We start from the raw sequence: 12,878 nt of genomic DNA on the forward strand, positions 1-12,878 counted from the left end.
GACAGACCCAGCACATAACTAAATGACCCAATCTTGTTTACCCCATGCATATCCATTCTAACAATATAAGGACACCCATGTTTGTTTGTTTATATTTATTTCAAAAAATTTAAAAACCACTTGATTGCAAATCAAGTTCTTGACATGATTGTTCTTGACATGATGAGTTACTAGTTGGTTGACTGCAGCCAGAATCAGTACTTTCTGATACTTCTGGGAAACATTCAGGGAAGGCTCATTAACCACAACTGTTATGGGACACAAAGTTTCTATTGTTCCTCTGAAAGACCTAAAACTTTGGATATAGATGCTGTACAACTGTACAGTGCTACCTCGGGTTACAGACGCTTCAGGTTACAGACTCTGCTAACCCAGAAATAGTACCTCAGGTTAAGAACTTTGCTTCAGGATGAGAACAGAAATCATGCGGCAGTGGCGTGGCGGCAGCGGGAGGCCCCATTAGCTAAAGTGGTACCTCAGGTTAAGAACAGTTTCAGGTTAAGAACGGATCTTCAGAACGGATTAAGTTCTTAACCCGAGGTACCACTGTACACCTTTGGTCCCAAGTGCCTGTGGAATAATTTATCAGGCAAACCTTGTCTCCTGGCTTAAGTTCTGGTCAAAATATTATCTTTTGGGTTTCCTTCATTCTTTTGGGACTTTCATTAGTTGTAGGGTGTAGTAAATCTTCAGGTATCTGCAAATTAGCTCTAATAACCTTCCCATTAAAATGGTTGAGCAAATGTGGAACATTGTTACTGAACACTTCATCGGGAACACCATGCCTGGCAAAGGTCCCTGTCAGGCTGGCAGCCACTGATTTACTGCTGGTACTCTGCAGTGTGCATATTTATAGAAAGAGTGAACAATAATCTGTGACTATTAAGTTGCTGTTGCCATATTTCAAGAAGTAAAAATCCGTTTTTTAACGAAAACATGATTTCTCGGTTTACTTGCCGCCTTCCGGAAATTCCCTCTCGTATGGCAGCCCTATATTAAGTAGTCTTTGGAATGCCTTGTAAATAAGTCAGTTCCTATCTTCTGGTAGGCCCTTTGAGGACCTGGGTGTGGATTCAATGGCCCTGGTTGTTGACATTACCTGTATTTTAAGCAAGTGAACAAACTTCTACCATAGCTGCCATATGGCGATGAATCTTAGGCCTCTGAGGTGCATTCCATAGTCTCTCAAGACAGATTGATGCCAACAACAACTTATTAGCATCAGCAATTAGGATGTGGAGAGTTAATTAAACTACATCAATGTCCCAAGTGTGTGGCTTTAATGCTAGTCAGTCAACAAGTGTTGATGAAATCTGGTGAACTCCTTTGCTACGGGTTCCCAAAAGCAGGGATTAACCATTATTAGTGCTTCTAAACATCAAAAGAGCTGGGTTTTAGCATGGAAATAAATAAAGGAGGCTTAGTTTTTAGGAACAGGAGAATGGAGGGGTGGTACCAGGAGGTGGTGAAGGAACCATTTTTTTTGGGGGGGGGGAGGCTGGAAAAGATGCCTTGGACTGCTGTGGTGCTGCACTGCTGTGGGTAACAAGCCCCTCTTGATATGACTATGCTGCAAGTTCTGTACTCGCTCCATGCAAACTAAAGGTTTGTGAATTGATACAGGAAGGGGGGGTGCATTCCTTCACCCCCTCCTTTGGTACGTCCGAGGCGATGACCTCAAGGGCGCCCACTGTACATTCACCCCTCAGCCCCTTCATCGTTGCACAAGCACCACACTCTACCCAAACCCCAAGTTTAAAGTGCCTTTCCCTTTTCTACATGGGCGAAATAAGCCCAAACTCTCAAGCCTCTTTCTCTCCCTCTCGTTCCATCTTTATCATGGGTCGACCGTATCAAACTGCGTTCCCCATTTGTTTCAATGGCCGCGTTCTAACCAATCAGAACCATGCATCCGCTCTGCAGAGTCAGCTCAGCGAGCCTCTGCACGCCTCATTTAACCCCTTGACAAGCTACTGACGGCTCCCCGCTGAGAGAACAATGGAATCGAAACTCGTGAACTCATAAAAGTGTCAAATCTTGCAACAATGTATCCATTTTGTTTCCGACTTCAATTATTATAAGAATGGACTAGAACGGACTAAAACTTCTAAAATTCGTATAAAATCAACCACAGCTCCGATTTCCTTGGTTTTGGTGTCGATCGACTCAGTTTCTTCAGGACTCCATGACACCTCCTCGCCCTCCATAATCCCTCGAGCAAGGAGTCACGTACTCAGGAAGACCCTAATCCGGTCAAATCACTCTGCCCAACCTTTCCTCCGGGCAATGCCAGGTGACAGACTTTGCATACTTGGACTATTGTCTTCTCATCACCGGTACTCAGGAAGCGCTTATCCACGCATATCTCCAACTCTGCATATTCCCCCCCCCGCTCCATATGTTAATCTGTGTAACCCAACCTCTCTCTAATGTATTCATGATGTAACCTGTGTAACCCAACCTCTCTCTAATGTATTCATGATGCAATTATGATGTATTTTGCACTGTATTCTGGGACATGGAGGGAAGTTTCAAAAACTCCTGTCACCCCTTTCTCGGGGTTCAATCTCGCCTTGAACCTGTTGCGCAATAAACTTGGATCTTCTGCCGCTTGCTCCTGTCTCCGGCTGAGCTCATTTTCTTCCGCAGGGACCCGCGGACTTAGTCCGACGAGCTGGGTGGCAGAGTAACCCCGCACCCAGATTTTACCGTAACAGTATAAACCATGTTTCTTAAAGCTACAACAGCCTCCGCTGTGTCTTGCTTCTCAAAGGAACACAGACACTGGGTGACCACCTAGGAAATACTGCATTGGACTACTGCAACGTGCTCTACATGGGGCTACCTCTGAAGGTGACCCGGAAACTACAACTATTCCAGAATGCAGCAGCTAGACTGGAGACTAAAAGCGGCCGCGGAGACCACATAACACCTGTCCTGAAAGACCTATATTGGCTCCCAGTATGTTTCTGGACGCAATTCAAAGTGTTGGAGCTGACCTTTAAAACCCTAAATGGCCTGGCCTTGTATACCTGAAGGAGCATCTCCAGCCCTATCGTTCCGCCTGGACACTGAGGTCCAGCTCCGAGGGCCTTCTAGTGGTTCCCTCACGGCGAGAAGGGAGGTCACAGGGAACCAGTCAGAGGGCCTTCTTGGTAGTGGCACCCACCCTGTGGAACACCCTCCCACCAGATGTTAATGAAATAAACAACTATCTGACTTTTAGAAGACATCTGAAAGCAGCCCAGTTTAGGGAAGTTTTTAATGTTTGATCTTTTATCGTGTTTTTAGTATTCTGTTGGGAGCTGCCCAGAGTAGCTGGGGAAACCCAGCCAGATGGGCAGGGTATTAATAATACAGTGGTACCTCAGGTTAAGAACTTAATTCGTTCTGGAGGTCAGTTCTTAACCTGAAACTGTTCTTAACCTGAAGCACCACTTTAGCTAATGGGGCCTCCTGCTGCTGCCGCGCCGCCGGAGCACGATTTCTGTTCTCATCCTGAAGCAAAGTTCTTAACCCGAGGTGCTATTTCTGGGTTAGTGGAGTCTGTAACCTGAAATATATGTAACCTGCAGCGTCTGTAACCCGAGGTACCACCGTAGTAGTAGTAGTAGTATGCAACCCCCGGGAATCTTGGCCCAGCTTGGCAGAGATTAGGGGTGGCGTCCCACTTTTGTAACCCCATACATATACTGAGTAAATATTTTAAAGCAAATAGTATACCAAGTAGCTCTTTTTCCATCTGTGTATATCTAATTTCAGTGCCAGTGGGGGACTGAGATGCATATGCCACTGGCACCCATCCTTTGTAATAATATGCAGAGTATAGACAACATCTTTCCTTGAGTCCAGATCTTTAGCCTGTGCTTCACAGTTTATGAGCCCCTGCAAATCTGAATAGTCTTGTCCAGGAGCAGATTCCCCTTTTGCAACAGCCGCTCTCCAATGACATTATCTTTGATACCACAAATAATTCTGTCCCTTATCGAACTCTTTCCCAGGTCCGCAAAAGCACAATTCTTACTCACAGCTTTCTTAATTTTGTTACATATTGATCCACTGTTTGCTCCGCTTTTCGTATACACCTGAATAACTTATTCCACCCCCTTCCCAAAGTCTCATTCTTTTTAGGCATGCATCACCCTTCATACTTATCAATAATTACATTCAGCTTCATGTTCTCTCCTTCAGCGAGCCCAGTTATTATAAATGTCTAGGGCCTCCTCTCCTACCACAGCAACTGATCGTATCAGTTTTTCCTTCAGTCCCTATTGCTGCCAGGTACGTACGGTGCAAATCTTTGTCTAAACTTTATCCAGTTTTCTGCAATATCCGTTGACAACTGCAGGCTTGATGGGGCTGCAGCATTTTCATTTTTGCAAAGGTTTAACATCAGTTATGTAGACCTTACTGTCTCCGGGTGCGGCTCTGACAGCTTCTTATCTTCTGTTTGTAGCCCTTCAGCCAGAAGACTTTCTGCCCATAGGAGACTGAGGTCCCTTCATTCCCCGCAAAAAATAATATTTGAGGGGGCCAGGGCCCCCAATATTTTATTCAAGTTGGCACCCCTGTTTCTGCCAGTTAATGCAACATGTTTATCAACTTTCTGATACCATACAGTGTTTCTGGCTCCAACAATAGGCACCAAGAGTGAGGAACACTTTTATAAAAGAAGCTTTATCCAGAGGAGCCTCTAAGACTCTCTGCTAGAAAGTAGAAAAAATATGGGCCTAAGGAACTGCCTAGGTCATGTGATTCCAGGGCAAATCCCCAAATTGCCAAGCCCTTAACATTCAGGGCGTATCAACAAATTGCTAGCTCTATCACACACCCTCCAACATTTCTCTGATGAAAATATGGATGTCCCATTCCATACTGATAATTTTACTAATTATACCCCACACATCTTATTGGGTTGCCCCAGCACTCTGGGCAGCTTCCAACATATATAAAAACCACAATAAAACATTAAACATTAAAAAAAACTTCCCAATACAGGATTGCCTTCAGATGACTCGAGGGTTGGATAACACCACACCCTCCAACATTTCTCCAATGAAAATAGGGACATCCTAAGGAAAAGCTGGATGTTCTGGGATCAAATCAGACAGCTTCTCTAAATCAGGGATGTCCCTGGAAAATAGGGACACTTGGAGGGTCTGCTATCAATACACTGACCTTGGAAAGATGGAGAAGGGTGTGTTGCAGGAGTGGGAATGGAATAATCAAATGAAACAATCAGATGGATGTGTTCCAAGACATACAGCCCTGTGTATGTTTGGTCAGAAAAGAATTCCACTGTGTTCAAAGGGGCTACACACACGGTTGCAGCCTTAGAACCTGATGTCATGTTATACTCATTGGGCGAAAAGACAAGACTTTAACTCAAGAGAATTCTGAGGAGCCCCTGGGAAACAGCAGATAAGAGCAACACAGATTTAGGCTCAGTTTGCAGTAACGCCCAGCCAGAGCATGGCCTAGTGTGAATGTGCAAGCATGCAAGCTGTTGCTAAGGAAATCATGGCCTCTGGTCCTGCTGCTGCTGCTGCCAGTTAAGTCATAGAATTGTAGAGTTGGAATGGACCCTGAGGATCACTTAGTGCAACTCCCGGCAATGCTGGAATATGCAGCTGTCCCATGTTGGGATTGAACCTGCAACCTTGGCATTGTCAGCATCATGCTCCAACCAACTGAGCTATGCATGCTTTGGTTTAATATGCCTCCTGAACCTAGTCCATGTTTTGTCTCCTCTAAACAAACCACAGAGCTGAAAACTCAAGAATAAATCTGGGTTACTTTTCCAAACCAAAGTGGTATTGTCAAAGTGAATGTGTGAGTAAACCCTAGATAGGACATGACAGCGGACAGAAGGATGTTTTTATTGCAGCGGTGCCATTTTGGTGTATGTTGGCATAAAAATAGTGTGAGAGGAGCCATCTTGGTCATAGCTGTTTCTGCACAGTGAACAAATTCAACACAGCAAAGGTCACAGCAAATGTATTGACAAGGCACGTACACAGCTACCACACTGCTCAGCTGGGACATCCTGGAATTACAGAAGCCATTCCGGCTTCTGACTGAATCCTGGAATGTCCTGCCTTTTGGTTCGGGCGTTCTGGTGGGAGTCAGCTGGTTTGCACCAGAGCAGCTGACCAAAAAATGAGCGTTCCCATTTGGCTCCCCTGGTTATTGGAGGGCATGAACTACCCAGCGAGAAGCAGAAATAAGTTGCAGACAGCTTCTGGTGAGCAAAGCAGATGCTAGAAACCAGCCCTTAGCATACTTGACAAATAACAATGAACATTTTAGAAATATTAAGCTGTAAGAAATAAGTTTGCGAGCATGGGTGGAAAACACCCTAAGAAAAGCATAAAAAGGATTGTGCAGAGGCTTGGATGGAGCCCATTCCTTCTTGGAGGACTTGGAACTTGCTGCAGCAATTAATATATATCACCTACTGGGTGCCTTGCTTCATATCTTGGTCTCGCCCAGTTATTTCCCACCTGGACACGAACTGACAGGTATTGAGGATTCTACCACAGTAGCAGGCTGCCTTATACAGAGTCAGACCAAAAGCCCATCCAGTTCAGTACTGTCCATGCTGACTTGCAGTGAGTCACTGTAGTGGTTAGAGTGATGAGAGACTAGGGTTTAAATCCCCACTCAACCACAACACTTGCTAGGAGACCTTAGGCCAGTCACAATGGTTGCGAAGATAGCAAGGAAGAGAAGGAGGAAGAGAACCATGTACAGTGGTACCTCTGGTTGCGAATGGGATCTGTTCTGGAGGCCCGTTCGCAACCTGAAAAGAACGCAACCCACGTCTGTGCACGCGCGGGTCATGATTCGCCGCTTCTGCGCATGCGCGTGATGTCATTTTGCACGTCTGCGCATGCGCGAGCGGCGAAACCCAGAAGTAGCCCGTTCCGGTACTTCCGGGTCACTGCAGGACGCAACCTGAAAACACTCAACCTGAAGCAAACCTAACATGAGGTATGACTGTATATCACCTTGAGCTCCTTGGAGGGAAAAGTGGGATATATAAATGCAATAAATTAATAATAAATACATTCCAGAGAAGGGACATTCCCAGCCATATCTGGAGATTGCTGGGGGTTGAACCTGGGAACTTCTGCATGCAAAGGACTCAAGCACTGAGTCATGTTCTACATAGCCTAAAAGCTCCATCTGATTCAAGCCTTTTTCTTCAAACCAGGAAATGGGAAAGACTGGCATGGAAACCAGGAAGTGGGAAAGATTGGCATGGAAATGAAAAAGCATGACTGCTCATTCAAGAACACATAACAGGCAAAAGTCTCTGGAAGTTCAGCTCAGCAGACCCTACTATTACAGAATGCGGTGCCACAGACAGCGTTGACATAACTTACAAAACCTGTTTTTAAAACAGATTATTACGGGCGGGTAAGTGGAACTGGGTGAAAGGCCCTCTTCCTAGGAGCTACTCTGTATTCACAGTTATCAAGATGCTGCTTACATAAATGATGGAGGAAAAATCCAGTTTGGGTACCATATTCAGACAAAAACGTATGTTTTGTAACTCGGGGGGGGGGGGGGGATAGTGATTTTCATGGCATTCTGATGTTATAAATGCACTGTTCTCGGTAAAACCTGGATTTATATTGAACAGGAAATGTTGTCTCATAAGGAGTAATGGATTTTGCTGTTTTGTAAATCGCCTTCCTCTGTACTGTAGACTATTCACAGTTGTTTACAAAAGTATCAACTCTGGCATATATTGGGAGATCAGTCACTTTGAGTGCAAGCTTCTAGATCTCTGACTAATTTTAAATCTATTGTATTGAGTCAGGGACACAGAGGCAAAGCACTGGTCTCTATTACTCACATAGTGCTTTTAGAACTTACCACTGGGTCCCCTGCTGGGTCTGAAGTGTTCTTGGGAGAAGGATTTAAATGCTTAATATAGGAGTCTGAATGGAAATCTCTGTGGTTAGCTAGGCCTTATAAATCTGTTTCACCATACGTGTGGTTCTGCACAAATTGCATTTGTACACCTGTGCAGATGTTTCCTATCACATTGCGGTCAACACAGGATTGCTGGCAGAGCTGTGGACCCTGAGGGAAATTCTTCCATCATTGGCGAAAATGCCCTTGGGTGTCATTATTTTGTTCTCAAGGATATCGAGAAATATCTAAAATAATTAAATCACTGGTTTAGGTCTCCCCACAACATATCCACTGAATATGTGGACTAACAACATGAAAACTTGTTGCTCTAAATAACTTTTAGCTGCTGCTAGAATTTCAGTAGCTCAGCCATGGAAAACCCTGAAAAATCTACGTTTGTCTTTGGACTTGGCTATTGCAGAAAAATGTGAACATGAACTGCATATATCCAGGGAGGCTCCAGAATGCTTTCATGTCATCTGGTGGGATTTTATTTCCTATTCCCGACATTCATCATCCACACCTGCTTGGGAAATGAGGATGTCTTCATTTATACTGGTGTGTCATCCTTTCTTTAACTTACTTTTTGCTTTATATATGCTATGATGTAATATCCTGCTACTGTACTTTTGGACTGCTGTAATGGTAATAAGGGACGCGGGTGGCGCTGTGGGTTAAACCACAGAGCCTAGGACTTGCCAATCAGAAGGTCGGATGTTCGAATCCCCACGACGGGGTGAGCTCCGGTTGCTCGGTCCCTGCTCCTGTCAACCTAGCAGTTCGAAAGCACGTCAAAGTGCAAGTAGATAAATAGGTACCACTCCGGTGGGAAGGTAAATGGCATTTCCGTGTGCTGCTCTTGTTCACCAGAAGCGGCTTAGTCATGCTGGCCACATGACCCGGAAGCTGTACGCTGGCTCCCTTGGCCAATAAAGCGAGATGAGCGCCGCAACCCCAGAGTCGGCCACGACTGGACCTAATGGTCAGGGGTACCTTTACCTTTAATGGTAATAAAATTCTAATTTAAATACATAACTAAACGCACTCTCTCTTTTATAGCACTTGTAAATGTGGTATCTGTCATACAGATCATTGTATCTGTACCTTGGTTCTCAAACTTAATCTGTTCTGGGAGTCCATTTGACTACCGAAACCATTTGAAAACCAAGGTGTGGCTTCCGATTGGCTGCAGGAACTTCCTGCACTCAATCGGAAGCCACGGCAAATGCTCAGCTTCCGAAAACCATTTGCAAACTTACTTCTGGGTTTGTGACATTTGGGAGCCGATTTGTTTAACAACTAAGCCGTTCAGGAACCAAAGCACCACTGTATTAAATCAGACCCTCGGCCCATCTAGCTCAGTATCGTCTACACTGTGTGGCAGTTCTCTAGGGCTTTAGACAGGGACCATTTCCATTTCTACCTAGAGATGTCAGGGACTAAACCTGGAAACTCCTTGCTTCTGTAGAGCAGATACTCTACCACTGAGCTATGGCCCTTACTCCACCCAATACAGCTCCCTTGTAGTGAGAAGTGCACACTTAGATGGCTGATATCCCATGAGTCCTTGATTTGGGGGTTGGTCTCATTAGGCACACATAGCCCAGTTGCTGACCACACAGAGCCTCCTCTCAGAACCCTAAACAAACTACAGCTCCCACAATTCTTTGGGAGAAGCTATGATTGTTTACAGCGGTACTGTAGTGCTTTAAATGTATGGTGTCTAGAATAAGAGAACAAGAAGAACATATGTTTAAAGAAAATTGGGAAATGTTTACTGAATATATGGGGGGGCTGTGTACACTTGAAAACAATGGCAGCATTAAGTTAAATTCAAGAGTGCAAATAAGTCTTGACGGATGTAATAATGTAATACTGAATGGTTTCGTTTATGGAAAATATGCAGGGATTTGTGATATGCAAAATGAACCATGGAAGGAGAAGAAGTCATTGATATTTTAAGGATGTTTAAATGAATATTCTAAATGGTAAAACAGAAAGTTTAATAAAAAAATTATATGTGTGTGTGTGTATGTGTGTGTGTGTGTATATATACCATACATAAATGTATGGTGTAAATTTGCCATTAATCTATGTAAAACAGTGGTTCCCAATGGGTGGTTTGCAGACCCCTGAGGTTCTGTGGCACCATAACAAAAAGTATCAAAATTGTCAAAAGTAGGGGGTCCATGGCTTCTGCTTTTGAAAATCAGGGGGCCCACAGTACTTTGCTAACTGGGAACCACTGATGTAAAAAAAAAAAGAATCAAGCTTTATTCATTATAACTCTGGCCAGAATATTTCTATGCAATTGCATGCTGGGGATAAGAAGCCTAATAAAACAGATCAGATAAAGAAAGTGTGGGGAAAGCTAAGCGTTGTTGGATTAACTACTGTGCTCAAGGAGGGAGAAAGTGTGACTAAGTAACCGCTAATAACACAGTGTATATAATAAAGGGAGTTGGAATTCCAGGCCAGGGAACTGAATATACCAATTTGTGAAGAAAGGAAAATAGTATGCTGAGGAACATCAGTAGCAGTATTTATTATAGTTATCACGTATTGTGTTCTTTATAATATAATAAATTTTGAAGGTCAGAGTCTGTGTGCGCAAGTCACCCACCAATCCTGGAATTAGTAAAAGTTTAGAATTAACCAAGGTTTGATTAATTTAGTTTATGCTAACGAGCCAGGCCAGCTCAGCAGATGAGGCTCACTGAAAGAACGGAAGGCTGATGATGGCCAGTCATTAGCCCATCCAGGAAGCCTCCAAGAGGGCAAAAATGCACCACATAAGGAGGGGGGAAACCCCTCCCCCAGCTGTGCATTGGTGGTGGGCGGAGACCAAAGCGGTTTCAGATTTCAGGCTGAATGACATAAGTGAACAAAAAAGGCTTATCAGTTTTGCAAGCGGTTTGGCAAGCAGAGCAAGAGAAGAGAACACCACGTGGGCTGGCTAGGACAAGCTGTAACAAGGAGACACAGAGGGCACAACTGATTTCTCCCTTTGCAGACCCAAGCATGCTGCACCTATGAGAGAAGCAATGGGTGTAATCCTGAGCACCCTCTATCCTAGGCTCAGGTTGTATATCTGTGCAAATGCACCACATTTCATAAAGACGCCGCAGTCTCTCCTGTGCTTCATTGTCCAAAAGGAAATACATACAGAACCTGGTATCGGTGTGGCGTGTAACAATATTTATTCTAGCCAAGTAATAGCGTGGTATCATTAATAATTTCATATCAGGGGCTTTCTGAGAATTAATCATTTAGTGTTGCTCCTGTAGCTGATTGTGATAATATGAATTGTGTACAGTTTTTATGATTTAGGTAAAGGTAAAGGTAAAGGGACCCCTAACCATTAGGTCCAGTCGTGGATGACTCTGGGGTTGCGGCGCTCATCTCGCTCTATAGGACGAGGGAGCTGGCGTTTGTCCGCAGACAGCTTCCCAGGGCATGTGGCCAGCATGCCTAAGCCGCTTCTGGCAAACCAGAGCAGCGCACGGTGACTATTTATCTACTTGCACTTTGATGTGCTTTCGAACTGCTAGGTTGGCAGGAGCTGGGACTGAGCAACAGGAGCAATGGGAGCTCACCCCATCAGAGGGATTCGAACCGCCAACCTTCTGATCGGCAAGCCCTAGGCTCTGTGGTTTAACCCATAGCACCACCCGCGTCCCTTTTATGACTTATCAATACACAATAAGGCTTGCACATTTTTTTAAAAAAACAACCCAGCACATAGTGAACACGGTGTCTGGTAGAAGGGTGGGAGGCTTGCCTTCTCTCTCCAACCTTGGATGTGGCAACAATTTTTTTTTATTACGTACCACACACAATATGTAAAAGTAGTCATGTGCTCCCCTTCTACCACCTGCAGGTACAACGAGTTCAACACGTTTAAGGGATCAGGAGGTAAGAAGAGTGAGGCAACACATATTCGGTCACAGTATCCTATTTGACTTTATCCATCTAAAATCATTTATTTAGATTTTTAACACTCTACCCAAGCAGCAGTCTTTCCCTGTCTCCCAGAATATCATATGGATCTGTTAACTGTTTTTTTTTTAATAAACATCAGGAAAAAGTAATATCAATGGCTGCATTAAAATATTTCAGCAGTTACAAGGTGACAAGAAAAAGAGAATGTAACTCTATCTATCTATCTATCTATCTATCTATCTATCTATCTATCATCTATCTATCTAATCTATCTAATCACACACAAACACCATTTGTCTGAGATGACAGAACCCTCAAAGCATTTTACAAAAAGAATCAAACTATTAAATTGTCAGTAAAAAAGTTAAAAACAGCCTTTTAAAGATTCAAAAAAATAAAATCAACAACACGGTAAAGGCCAGATTAAAACACATGTCAAGATTCTACATGTTTTTGCTGTTATTAAAGCATTTCGGGTCAGTTAGTACACCTGCCATTCATTAGGATGGTGAGCTGTTTCATTGTTTTTGGCATAAACTCATTAATTTCAGTGAATGCGACCCGCAGCATACAACTGTTAGCATGAACTGCATTCCTTAAAAAGAGAAAGAACCAAACCAGCAGTCCCAGCTACTGTAGAATGAAGCTCAAGAATGAAAGGAGACAAAAAAGTCCTACCTGGCCGTTTCACTCCAGAGAGTACGTTACATCTCCCAGTGAAGAAGACTGAAGAGGCACAGCGGCTTTCTCTGTGGTAACGCCCCATTTGTGCATGATTCTAAATTCTTCAGCGTCCCACCCACAAAAGTTGCAATTCAGGATTCCTGACTCAGGGCAATCCTCCTATTGTGTAAAACCTTAGGATGCACCTCCAGTGGAACAATGCTGATCTGCTGCCTTTGGTGCTTGTCCCAACCTTGTAAAATGAGAGAGTCGTTGTTTTATGGTATCCCTTAATCAGGGAGGCAAATACAGCAGTGGCAGGAGGGGATTCTTCAGCTTAAAGCTGA

At 44.0% G+C, this 12,878-nt stretch overlaps 1 protein-coding gene across 4 annotated transcripts in view; it reads right to left on the reverse strand.

The window, feature by feature from the left end:
• Positions 1–12,878, reverse strand: part of LOC308462571 (ceramide synthase 3-like) — an 84,293-nt gene that overhangs the window by 42,017 nt on the left and 29,398 nt on the right. Inside the window, exon 1 of one of the 4 annotated variants that reach the window (XM_080980343.1) lies at positions 12,547–12,694. The exons of the other annotated variants lie outside the window; for them this stretch is intronic. The gene's annotated coding sequence lies outside the window, so the exon portion shown is untranslated. Of the gene's footprint in view, positions 1–12,546; positions 12,695–12,878 lie in introns of those variants that run through there. 4 annotated transcript variants of the gene reach the window in all.

Source organism: Podarcis pityusensis (genome assembly GCF_964106645.2).
Source record: "Podarcis pityusensis genome assembly, chromosome: 14".
NCBI classification, from domain to species: domain Eukaryota; kingdom Metazoa; phylum Chordata; class Lepidosauria; order Squamata; family Lacertidae; genus Podarcis; species Podarcis pityusensis.